This window comes from Corvus moneduloides, chromosome 30, assembly GCF_009650955.1.
Source record: "Corvus moneduloides isolate bCorMon1 chromosome 30, bCorMon1.pri, whole genome shotgun sequence".
Taxonomy (NCBI): Eukaryota; Metazoa; Chordata; class Aves; order Passeriformes; family Corvidae; genus Corvus; species Corvus moneduloides.
The window spans coordinates 1,416,961-1,428,286 of NC_045505.1; the positions used below are offsets into that span (position 1 = coordinate 1,416,961).

Sequence of the window (11,326 nt, forward strand, 5' to 3'; positions counted from 1 at the left end):
CATTACGGGTTTTTTTTCCCTTAATACCCTCTTCCAGCAGATTTTGCAGAGATAGAAAAAAAAAGGTGTTTTGTTGTCACACATCTGTGGCAGACGTGGCATAAAAATACAAAGACTGAAATGATTTCCTTCTGAATTTTTAAACACCCATTGAATTCAGATAGAAGCCAAATTTGGTGCAAATCATCTTAAAAGAGCTTAAATTTACACCAGCCAAAGACTGGATCTACATCATTGGATCCACATTGCCCCACCCCCGGAAGTCTCCAAGGCCAGGCTGGAAGGGGCTTGGAGCCACCTGGTCTAGTGGAAGGTGCCCCTCCCCACGGCAGGGTGTGGAACTGGATGGGCTTTACGATTCCTCCCATCCCAAACCATTCCATGATTCCATTAGTCTCTCCAGACAGCTCTGCCTCCTCTGTTTAATTAAGACTTCTAATCATTTGATATGTCTTGTGCAATTAAGGAATGGGCATTTCTGTACTTTTGGTAAACACCTAAAAGCAGGTGGTAATGTGTTAGTTCTACTGTAAAAGGAGCAAAAGGTTTAAAGCCATTGAGTCATCCCAGGAGAAGTGAGGGTGGTGTAATTTATGGGTGTCCAAGGAGCACAAGCGGAGTAATTAATCTTTGCTGACTCCAGCAGGTGGAATTCTGAATTAAGATTTCCTTTATGGCTTCCCTGCCTGCATACGGATGACCAACCATTCCCAGGACATCACTACAGCCCTTCCTTCCTCTCTGTGACCCCGTGTGTCCCACCACAAAACTCCAGTCACCCTCCTAAAGCTACATCAGAGAGACTTTGATGAGCTCCTTTCCAGAAACACTTCCCAGAACACTTTAGGGAAAAGATTCTGGATTAAATCTCACGGCTTGGCACAGAGATAGCGAAGGTTTAATCAGGAAAAATAAAAGAGCCTGATGGGAAAACAGGAATTGAGTGATAAGAGGATAAGTGCCCCAACACAACCAACAACCCTTTAAAGAAAGAGTGGAAATCAAAAGGATTTGGGGGGTTTTAATGTTTCAAGTGTCCCTTTCTGATGTGATCCCAGCAGTGGAGCTTCTCTGATGTGGTCTCCTGATGCTCCACTGTTCTCACACCCAATCTGCCTCTGCCTCCTGTTGAGGTGGAGTTGAGGTTATTTTTAGCACTAAAAGTGAAGCAGGACTTTCATTTTTCTACTTTAGCTCTTAAATCCTGCTTGTCCTGACCCTCACAGCTGAAGTTCAGATCTGGGACAAGGAGGTCCAGCTCAAATCCTCACCCCTGGCCCACACATCCCTCATGGCTGAGCAGAGCTTCCCATGCTCTTGGCAGCCCTGCAGCTCTTCCCACACCTCCCAAGTGCCCCAGTGCCCAGAAAGGCTGAGCCCCCAGCTCCAGCCCCAAATTCCTCTCTCCTGGGGATGCAGCCAGGAGCACCAGGGATAAATTTCCTGGCTACGGAGCCAGCTGCACTTCTGGAAGTGAATCCTCTGTGAGAGGCACAAATGTTGTGGGGTCGGGATGCAGCACTGCAGGAGGACTTGAATCTTCTGGGCTGTCCAGACCCACATCCCTGGTCAGTCCCAGAGCCAATGGGAATCACTGTTGTGGGAAAACATAATGGGAGTCCCTCATGGGGAGGACACGGCCTCCCCTCTCCTCCTCCTCCTTCTCTTTCCCCTCCAAGCCAGAGTGAGGTGGTTTAACTTTGTAAGGAAAATTGAGAACCTTTTTCTTACTTACATACTCCCACAGGGCTCCCACGGCACATCCTGGAGGAGAAGGAGGTCACAAGGTTATCCATGATGGAATGAGCATTTCTAGCACCTTCCACCCTCCTGGGCTCTGTGAAGGAGCCCCAAGGACCAAGAGCTGCCCACACATGGCTGTGGTGGAACCCACCTGCTCTCCTCACCCTCCAGCAGAGTCTTGTAGGTTGTAATCTCAATATCCAGGGCCATCTTGCAATTCTGCAGCTCCTGGGAGTCCCACAGCATCCATGCCAGCTCATCCTTGGCTGTCTGGAGCTCATATTGCAGCTCATTGTGCCCCCCCCCAGGAGTCTCTGAGGGCACAACCCCCGCGCTGCTCAATGTCACCAAGTGATGTTTGCAGAGACAAGACCTGCTGGGGGGACATGAGACCTCCTGCCTTTCCCTGTCTTCTTTCTCATCATTCCCATCTCTAAAAGAGAAATTCCTGCCCATTTTGAGAGTCCTAAACTGGGGGTTATTGAGGCTTTTTTTAGGAAAGCCAAACATTTCCGAAATCAGTAATCAATTATAAAATACTCCAGGATGTCTGAACACGTCCTTGTGCTGCCAAGACTGGGTTTGAGTTTTGTTTGGAGGATACCAGTACTCTGCCCTAACTGGAACTAATAATTAAGGTTTCCCATTGCTTCCCGTTATAAACTATATAATGAATTAGGTGGTCTGGAAATTATACTAGTTTCTACGGGTGATGACTTACTGGTGAGTCATAATTCTACCTGTTCATTGGATGCTTTGAACCCATGTCAGAAGCCAGAATTCCTGCGGAAGCAACTCCAGCAATTTTCTGAGAGCTGCAGCTAATTCCATGATCTAATTTGGTGCAACTAGTTCTTTGCAATAATCAAAAGGATCCAACAGAAAATAAGCTGGGAGATAATCCTTCTTCCCTGTTCACCACTGGAAGAGCTTCCCTAGACCGATGGAGCCAGCGTGAGGCAACTCTCTTTGATAAAGATGAAAGAAATTGTGGGATCATGGAATAGTTTGGGTGGGAAGGGAGAGTAAAGCTCATCCAGTCCTGCCCTTGCCATGGGCAGGGACACCTTCCACTACCCCAGGTTGTTCCAAGCCCTGTCCAACCTGGCCTTTGGACACTGCGAGGGATCCAGGGGCAGCCACAGCTTCTCTGGGAAATCCATTCCAGGGCCTCATCACCCTCACAGGGAAGAATTTCTTCCTCCAATCTAATCTAAATCCACCCTCCTCCAGTTTAAAACTGTCACCCCTTGTCCTATTGCCACAGGCTCTGCTAAAAAATTTGTCCCCATTTTTTTCAAAATGCCACAAAGGTGTAGAAAACACAACTTGGGAGTGGCACATAGGATCCAGAGGGTAAATCCTGTCCATCCCACCTGTTCCTTCACGTTTTCCAGGTCACATTGCCTCCTCTCCATCACAAAACTCAGTTCTTCCATCTCTCGCTGGTGGGACTTCAGCTTCTTGAAGTGCCTCCACTTTTCCTCCTCAAGCTCTTGGAACTGCTAGCAAGCAAGGAGAGAGCTGGGAGCTGATACTTGTGGTTGCCATAGGAGCCTTGGGTCTCTTTCTAGAGTGAATTAAACTTGGTTTAGAAAAAAAGATTTGTGGATCCTGAGACTGCCAGTAGCAAATGAAACTTTCTTTCACTGGTCAGCTCATCTACACCTCCCCATTCCCAGCACATCCCACCACCTCTGTTCCAGGGGTGTTCTCACAGCTTTGAGACGCACAGAGTTTATCAGAATGGAAAACCAGGTCCAGAAATCACTTATTGAAGATAGGAACCAAACCCCACCACTTTTGCACTGTTATTTCTGACAGAGAGACACTTATGAAGCTGTCACCAGACTTATCCCGGCTCTGTACAATGCTTCCAACTGGGATTTCCTTTTCCAAGCTATATCCTCCCACCAGTGCTCCGTGCCCTTGAGGATGCCCTGCATGTCCAGGGCTTGGCTGTTGTCCATTTTCACAATGACATCACAGAAGCATCACAGGGACTTCTCCCAGCTCAGCCTTTTCCTAGAAGTGATAAGTGGCCATAAGTCACCAGCGCATCCCTGTCCTTGGATTTCTCATCTCACATCCCAGTAGAAGAAACACCACCATGGACCTGAGCCACAGCCCAGGAGTTGAAATTGGGTTTGGTTTCTTTTTTTTCAGATCTCAAAATCTTGCTGCTCTGGGATTCCCAGAGTCTGACTAGTTAATCTGGCCCGAATTCATATGGACAAGGAGTGGATGGGAGGAAGAGCTGCCATGAGGAATGGTTGGCACAGGAGCATCCCTTCCTGAGCAGAAACACATTTCAGGAACTTGATCTCCTGCATTAGGGTTTCCACCTTTGCTTCCAGCTCTGCCTTGGTCAGATGGACACACTCCACATCCTAAAAGAGTTTCCAGACATTTAGAAGTCAAAATTATGCCTACACAAGGATCTAAGGAAATTCCATTATATTTTTGGCATAAGAAATTTTGTTTGAGAAACTCGGTTATCGCCTGACCAGCAACAGCTAAGGCATTCCCAAGAATATATCCAGTATTGAAGTGTTTCTGAAAAACAGCCATAATTCGGGCATGAGGAGCAGGAAAGCATTCCATTTAGAATGAAGTATTCTCTCGGTGGTGTGTTTTTCTACACCCTACACCTGTCCAAGAACTTCTAAGATTCTCTAGACCTGCCCCTTGCCTTGCAAGGAGTGGATCAGGGGAAACCCCTTAGATCTCTGCATCCAAGCCTTCCATTCATCCCAATCCCTTACCTTCTTCAGCAACATGAAGTCGCTCTCGGCAGCGGTGCATCTGTTCATTTCCTGCTCATATCTGATGGGGAAAAGAGACCAGTGAAGGGGTCATTCCAAGACTGGAGATCTTGTTTGAGTGGGTATTTAAGGGACAGGGTGCTTTGGATCTCATCCTTTTGCATCTCAACCTTTTGGATCTCAGCTTTTTGGATCTCAGCTTTTGGATCTCAGCCTTTTGGATCCCAGATTTTTGCACATCACCCTTATGGATCTCAGCTCCTTAAGTCTTGGTCTCTTGAATCGCAGCCTTTGTTGTCTCAGTTTTTTGGAAGTCTATTGATACAGCCCAAGCCAAGAGTCCCTTTAGTGCAGCTGTTGGAGCTCCTGCCTCAAGGGTGGTTTCTCCTCACTCACTGGCACCTGAACTCCTGCACGAGCTTCTCGGAGTGGTTCAGCTCGGGCTCTGCCTGGTCCTGTTCCCACCGCAGTGAGTCCAGCCACGGCCACCAGCACAGGCAAAGCTGCCCAAGACATTCCTGTTGTCCTTCTGGGCTGGCAGCACCTGCTTCCACAGGACATCCCATTCGGCAGCCAGCTCCCTGTTCTGCTGCTCCAGAAGGTGCACCTGCACTCAGAGAGCAAAGCCGCCCGTTCAGGTGTGTGTGGGGATGACTCCTGTTGGGACCACAGGAGTGTGGGGGGCACAAGGAATCTGCTCTTCTGGCTCAGCACTCCCCGGGCTCATTGGATGGGATGAGAGAACAAAAGGGGGTCAGAGTGACCTTCCTGCAATCAAGTGGGAGGTGTCCCTGCCATGGAAAGCGGTTGGAAGTGGATGATCCTTGAAGTCCATTCCAACCCAAGCCACACATGGTGGGATTGTTGGGGTGTCCTGCATGGGGCCAGGAGTTGGACTCAATGATCCTGGTGGGTCCCTTCCAACTTAGCACATTCTGTGATTCCATGAATCCATGAATCCTAGAGCAAAGTGATCTTGCTGCTCTTCCCTTCTCCAATGAAGCCCTGGACAGCACAGCCTTTGTGGCAGCTACAGAATCACCAAACATTTAAATAAATCTGCATCACTGGGCTGAGAGTGGAAACCCCCATTCATGGATAGGAGACCATGGAAAAAAGTCTGGCTGCAGAGAGGAGCCAACAGTGACAAAGCCCCGTTGGACACTTTGGAGGAACAGCTCCCTCCCATTATTAATAATAAAACCAGATGCAGTTCATGGAAGTATTTAAGAGCATAAATCAGATTAAAAAAATGTAACAGGCTCGACCTGCACTCATGGCACCAGGATCTCACACACCCAAACCAGCTCAAGGCTTATGAACTGCAGTGAAGGAGAAACCAAAGTCTGGAACACCAAAGTCTTCTCTCAGCTCTCGTTTTGTCAATCAAAGAGGCAAATTGGCTGTGGAGGCTCTTCAGCTGCCCCCTCTCCTGCTTTCAGACCCTCTGGACTTCAGGGTTGACCTTCACATCCAGGGGCTGCAAGAGATCCCTGTTGACCTGCACCAGGTGAGCAGCTCCACATCTGCAGCCCGACCCACTGGTGCCCCAGCACCCCTGACCTCCCCAGAGCCCGAAACAAACCCATTCCCATCCCTTTGTGTTTTGGAGGCTCTGGCCATGGCTCCAGGCTCCATAGCCTCTCCCAAACAATGCCAGGAGGGGGAAGCACTGCTTTGGCCGAGGGTCACCCTGCTAGAAGCAGAGGATGGTGGGAAGAACCTTCTCCCATAGGAAGCTCACCCAGCTGACAGCTACTGGCTCGTGCTGGAAGACATGATGGAGGCAAGGACACAACCCAGAAGGATCCCTCTGCTCTGATACCTCTGTGCTCCACCTTTATACACGTCTCAGGAGTGGGGCTTGGTTGACAAGAAGGAATAATTTGAGCTTTTCCTGGGGTTTGCCATGCATGGCAGAAATTGGGAGGCTTAAATATGCAAAACAAGTGAATGTTTATGAAACGCAGTGGAATCACTCCGGGTGTAAAGCGTGCAGTCAGCTCGGATTCTTCTCTTGGGTTAGTTTGTTCTCCTTCCTTACAGTAATTGCAGCTTAGGAAATGGCCTGGAGAGTGTTTCTGTCTTCCAAGGACAGTTTCCTCTGCCACAGAGACAAGGTGGGAGAGCTGGGGTGTTAGCCTGGAGAAGAGAAGGCTCCAGGGAGACCTTAGAGTCCCTTCCAGTGCCTAAAGGGGCTCCAGGAGAGCTGGAGAGGAACTTGGGACAAGGGATGGAGGGACAGGGCACAGGGATGGCTTCCCCCTGCCTGAGGGCAGGGTGGATGGGATATTGGGCAGGAATTCCTCCCTGGGAGGGTGGGGAGGCCCTGGAATGGATTTCCCAGAGAAGCTGTGGCTGCCCCTGGATCCCTGAAAGTGTCTCAGGCCAGGCTGGACACTGGGGCTTGGAGCAGCCTGGAAGCGAAAGACATCCCTGCCCACGGCAGAGGTGGAACTGGACAAGTTTTAAGTTCCCTTCCAACCCAATCCATGGTTCTGTGATTCTTGTTAAGTCTTTGGCTTTGATTGTGTAGAACACATGGAAAATGAAACTCACATGGGGAAGACAAGAAAGAGCTTTGAAACCAGGAGGCTCTGCCCCAAGGCTGTTAATTGGACACTGGCTGATCGTTTAGTTGAGAGCAGCGGTAAGTTGGAAGCAGCAACCTGTATCCTGCAAAATTCCTTATTAATCCATCTGCTACTCCCTGTCACAATCCTTTATATCGGAGCTTGTAATTAAAGCCCTCAGGATAGCTCAAGGCAAATAAGAAGGGATTTATTGGAGTGTCTTGACAGACAGAGAAGAAAAGGCCTGAGAAGTTTCACAGAGTTGCTGAGAGCTTGAGAGGTGGAGCCAAGACTTCATCTCTCTGCTCATGGCTTCCTGCCAAAGTCTCTTTCAAACAAAAAATGGTGAAGGTTTCATTTCAGATCACTCAGAAGAAGTAATTTTCCTCTGCTACTCCACCAGATTAATCCCGAACTTTTTCAATAGGCTCAAACCTTGGTCAGTGTTTTCGTGGCCATTAAACATTTAAGCATTTCAAATCACCAAGAAATGGATAATATTTCCCCTGCTCATTTCTCCCTCAGTTTTTCAGGGATTTTTAAATTTTTTAATTTTTTTTTTTTCGTTCCTGGGCTCATCAAAGGGGTTTTCACCACCTTTTACAAGAAAGCTGATGAAAAACAAATCTGGTTACCAGGAACCTTGCTGGAATTCTGTCTCCAAGAGCAGCTGATGCCAAAGGTTTCCCAGTACCCTCATTATTGCAAATGTTCTGCTCTGGAACACTTTGCCCTGGGCCCAGCAAGGGAGATAATTGATAGGATGAGGCAGCTGGAAAGACAAGCAGCTTAATGAGGGGTTCTTGACAGCGCTATCAATTACACCCACACAGGGCAGCGATTGAAGTCCTGGATGTTTCATTTAAACACAGGCAGCATCCATGGCATTCCAGCTGGAAGAGCAGGATTGGAGCCCAGGGGAGGACACTTGGCCTGGAGCTGCTCTGACTCAGCTTCATTTTGTGCCTCCAGTTTGTCTTTCCTTGGGCTCTGCTGAATCCCCCTGCTGGTACTCCTGAGGTACCCCGAGGGCCCCGGCAGAGTTCTCACAGCACCAGCCTTGAGAATTTGGAGCTTTTCAAGCAAAGAAAGAGTTCACATAGAGTCTTTATTTCCTTGCTGTGGCCAGAGCCAACAGGGTCATGGCTTGGGTCCAGGTTGTCCTCCCAGAACAATTTCAAAAGGTAATGGATGGTTTCATTGTGTTTTCTTCCACTTTTCTAAGCCAAACTTCTGAATTCGGGTTTTCACAGCCCTGGATGTCACAAAAGGTTCATCAGATCAGCCTCTCTTCTGGCTCCCAGCCCACTTGACCCCTGACGACCCCGAGTCCCCAAAAGGTACCTGAGGCCACCTGATGCCACCCTTGGGCTGTAGCTTACAGGGCCACATCAGCTCTGCCTCCCTCTCCCAGTTTTACCCCATCCCACACAAATTGCTGTAGGAGACAAATATTTATGCCTCATTTGACAGCGGAAGGTCCCCAAATTTAAAGCACACCAGGTCTTCTCCACTTCTCCCACCCAGCTGGTGGAACTTGGTGTCTCTGTGTCAGAGCAGTCACCTTTCTGCAGCTCCCTCCCAGGACAGGGAGGGTTGGATGTGGCACCAGGGTAATCACAGCTCACTAATGCTCTTCTAATCACCAGGAATTTTGGATGGAGGCCCAGCAATGAGCCCCACTATTTTCATGGTGCTACATGACTACAGCCATGACTAATTTCACGGCTTTTTGCCAAATTAAATCAGGAGGGAACGTCTTGTTCTGGTCACATCTGCACAGCAAAGATGTAAAAATTCCGCCAGTCAGACTGGGAGAAGTGGGGCAAAGACCAGCTCCACACCAGTACAGCACAACCCTTTCCTCCCACTAGATGGTGGTGTCTAGTGCCTTTGGGCCCTCGGCTGGGTTCCTGGGGGTGCCAGGAGCATCCTGGAGAACCTGGAGCATCCCAAAGGAGGGCTGCGAGGATGGGGAAGGGTCTGGAGGGGCCACACAAGGAGCAGCTGAGGGTTGGTTTGTCCTGAGGAGGAGTCTGAGGAGAGACTCATTGGGGGCTGCAGCTTCATCCCGAGGGGCAGCTCCCATCTCTGCTCTGGGGACCAGGGACAGGACCCCACGGAATGGCTGGAGCTGTGCCAGGAGAGATTTAGGTTGGATATTAGGAAAAGGTTCTTCCCCAGAGGGTGCTGGGCACTGCCCAGTCTCCCCAGGGAATGGCACAGCCCCGAGGCTGCCAGAGCTCCTGGAGTGTTTGGACAGCGCTGCCAGGAAGTGGGATTTTGGGATTAGTGGGATTTTTGGGGTGTCTGTGGCAAGGCCAGGAGTTGGACTCAAATGATCCTCGTGGGTCCCTTCCTGCTCAGGATATTCCATAGTTCTGTGATTCTGTGGGATGAGCCAGTTCTCACCTGGAAACACTCAGGAAGCTCCCAGGGTGCCACAAGCAAGAGGTTGTTACAGCAGTGGGAGGTAATATTTAGGACAGCCCTTGGACAACGAGGTCCTCAATCCATGGAAGCCGACGTTTCCCCATGGACTCGTGCTCCGAAGCTGACTCAGCCTGGGATGTTCTGTAAAACACCTGTGAACCTCTGGCATAAAACCAACACCGAGAAGAAGTCAACACCAGCTCCAAGGAGAGCTGACCTTCCGCCAGCTCCTCCCTCGCCCTGTCTTCCCCTCATTCCCGAGGTCCCGCTCATCCGCCAGCACTCCGGAGCCTCCCACTCTGGCTGGGCACAGGTGTGTCAGCAAACTCCTTCTCTTGGCATTCACAGCCTGGTGGTGATGGAAAACACATCCAAGACATCAGCCGAGGGCCTCTTCTTTTGATCTTCTTCTTCCCATGGCTTCAGCTCAGCCCCTGAACACCAACACTCAAAATGTCTGCAGCCTTATGGAGTCACTCTCATGACATTTTCCATCAGAAAATTTGTGGGCGATCTCGAATTGACATTTGACACAGAGGCTGGACTTGGGTGATCCTTGTGGGTCCCACCCAGCTCAGGATATTCAATGATTCTGTTGTTCTTTGAACGTAGGGATGAGCCAATGAGGAACCAGCAGTGGACACGGCTGTGGAAACATCAACACTGCACCTATTTTTTATGTTTTACACATATTTTTCAATGTGCTTTGGTGCTGGAAAGAAAATAATCCACTTTATCACCCCAGCTCAAATCTAAATGGTCCAATGAACTCAACCTCATCTTAAATTTCTGTGGTCCAAACACCTGAATGGTGGTGTTGGTCTTAAATTTGTGTGGTCTGAAAACCTGGAATTTGGACTTGGTCTTAGGTCTCTGTGGTCCAAAACCCTGGAATTTAGCCTTGGTCTTAAATTTTTGTGGTCCAAATACCTTAAATTTGACCTTGATCTCAAACTGGTGTGGTCCAAAGACGTGAATGTTCATGTTGGTCTTAAGTTTTTGTGGTCTCAAGATCTGAAACTTGACCTTGAACTTAATTGTGTCCAAAACCCAGAAATCTGGTCTTGGTCTTAAATCCATGTGGTCCAAAGACCTAAACTGGGCCAGATGCTCTCCTTGCAGAACCAGCAGGAGCTGGATCAAAAGCTGCTGGAGGAAAGGAACCGCTCTAAATAAACACTAAACAATACAGTATTTTTCGGCAGCCCCAAATGCCAGATGAGATTTTCCCCTCCTACTCCAACAGGGACAACTGGATGCGGAAGGAGGTGCTGGAATGCGTCTCCAGAAACTGGGGAGCCCTTGACGGCTCCTCTGATGAGCAGAACAGGTTTGGAAATTCCCTTCCAAGCCTCCCCTGCGGCACCTGGGATCCTCTGAGTGTGTAAACAGCACTGAACCCCCTCGGGGGTTCCCAGTTGCTGCTCCCAGTTCCCCTTGGAAGCTCCGAAGTCTGGTGTCACCTGGAGCAGTCGCTGTGTCTGATCCCCAGCGGGTTGACTCATCCCTCCCAGGGAGAGGCATGAATAGGATGCTGCAATTGCCTCCAAAAGTGCCCATTTCTCACTGATTTCTTCCTTTTGTCCTTTCACACACAAAAGGTATCAGTAAAAAACCCTCAGGCTGAGCACAGCACTCGTCTTTTTCTATGAATAAAATATTTTTATATTAATAAAATATTTTTACTATTAATCAGATATTTCTATCATAAATCCAATTTTTTTTTACTAAGCTGATATTTTCGTTAGTAATCCAGTATTTGCATTGTTAATCTGATAATTTTATTATTAGTCTAATATTAAACAAATATTT

General features: G+C 48.8%; 1 pseudogene; it reads right to left on the minus strand.

The window, feature by feature from the left end:
• Positions 1 to 1,177: 1,177 nt before the first annotated feature.
• LOC116436607 lies at positions 1,178 to 6,287 on the minus strand (annotated as a pseudogene).
• Between the last annotated feature and the right edge of the window lie 5,039 nt (positions 6,288 to 11,326).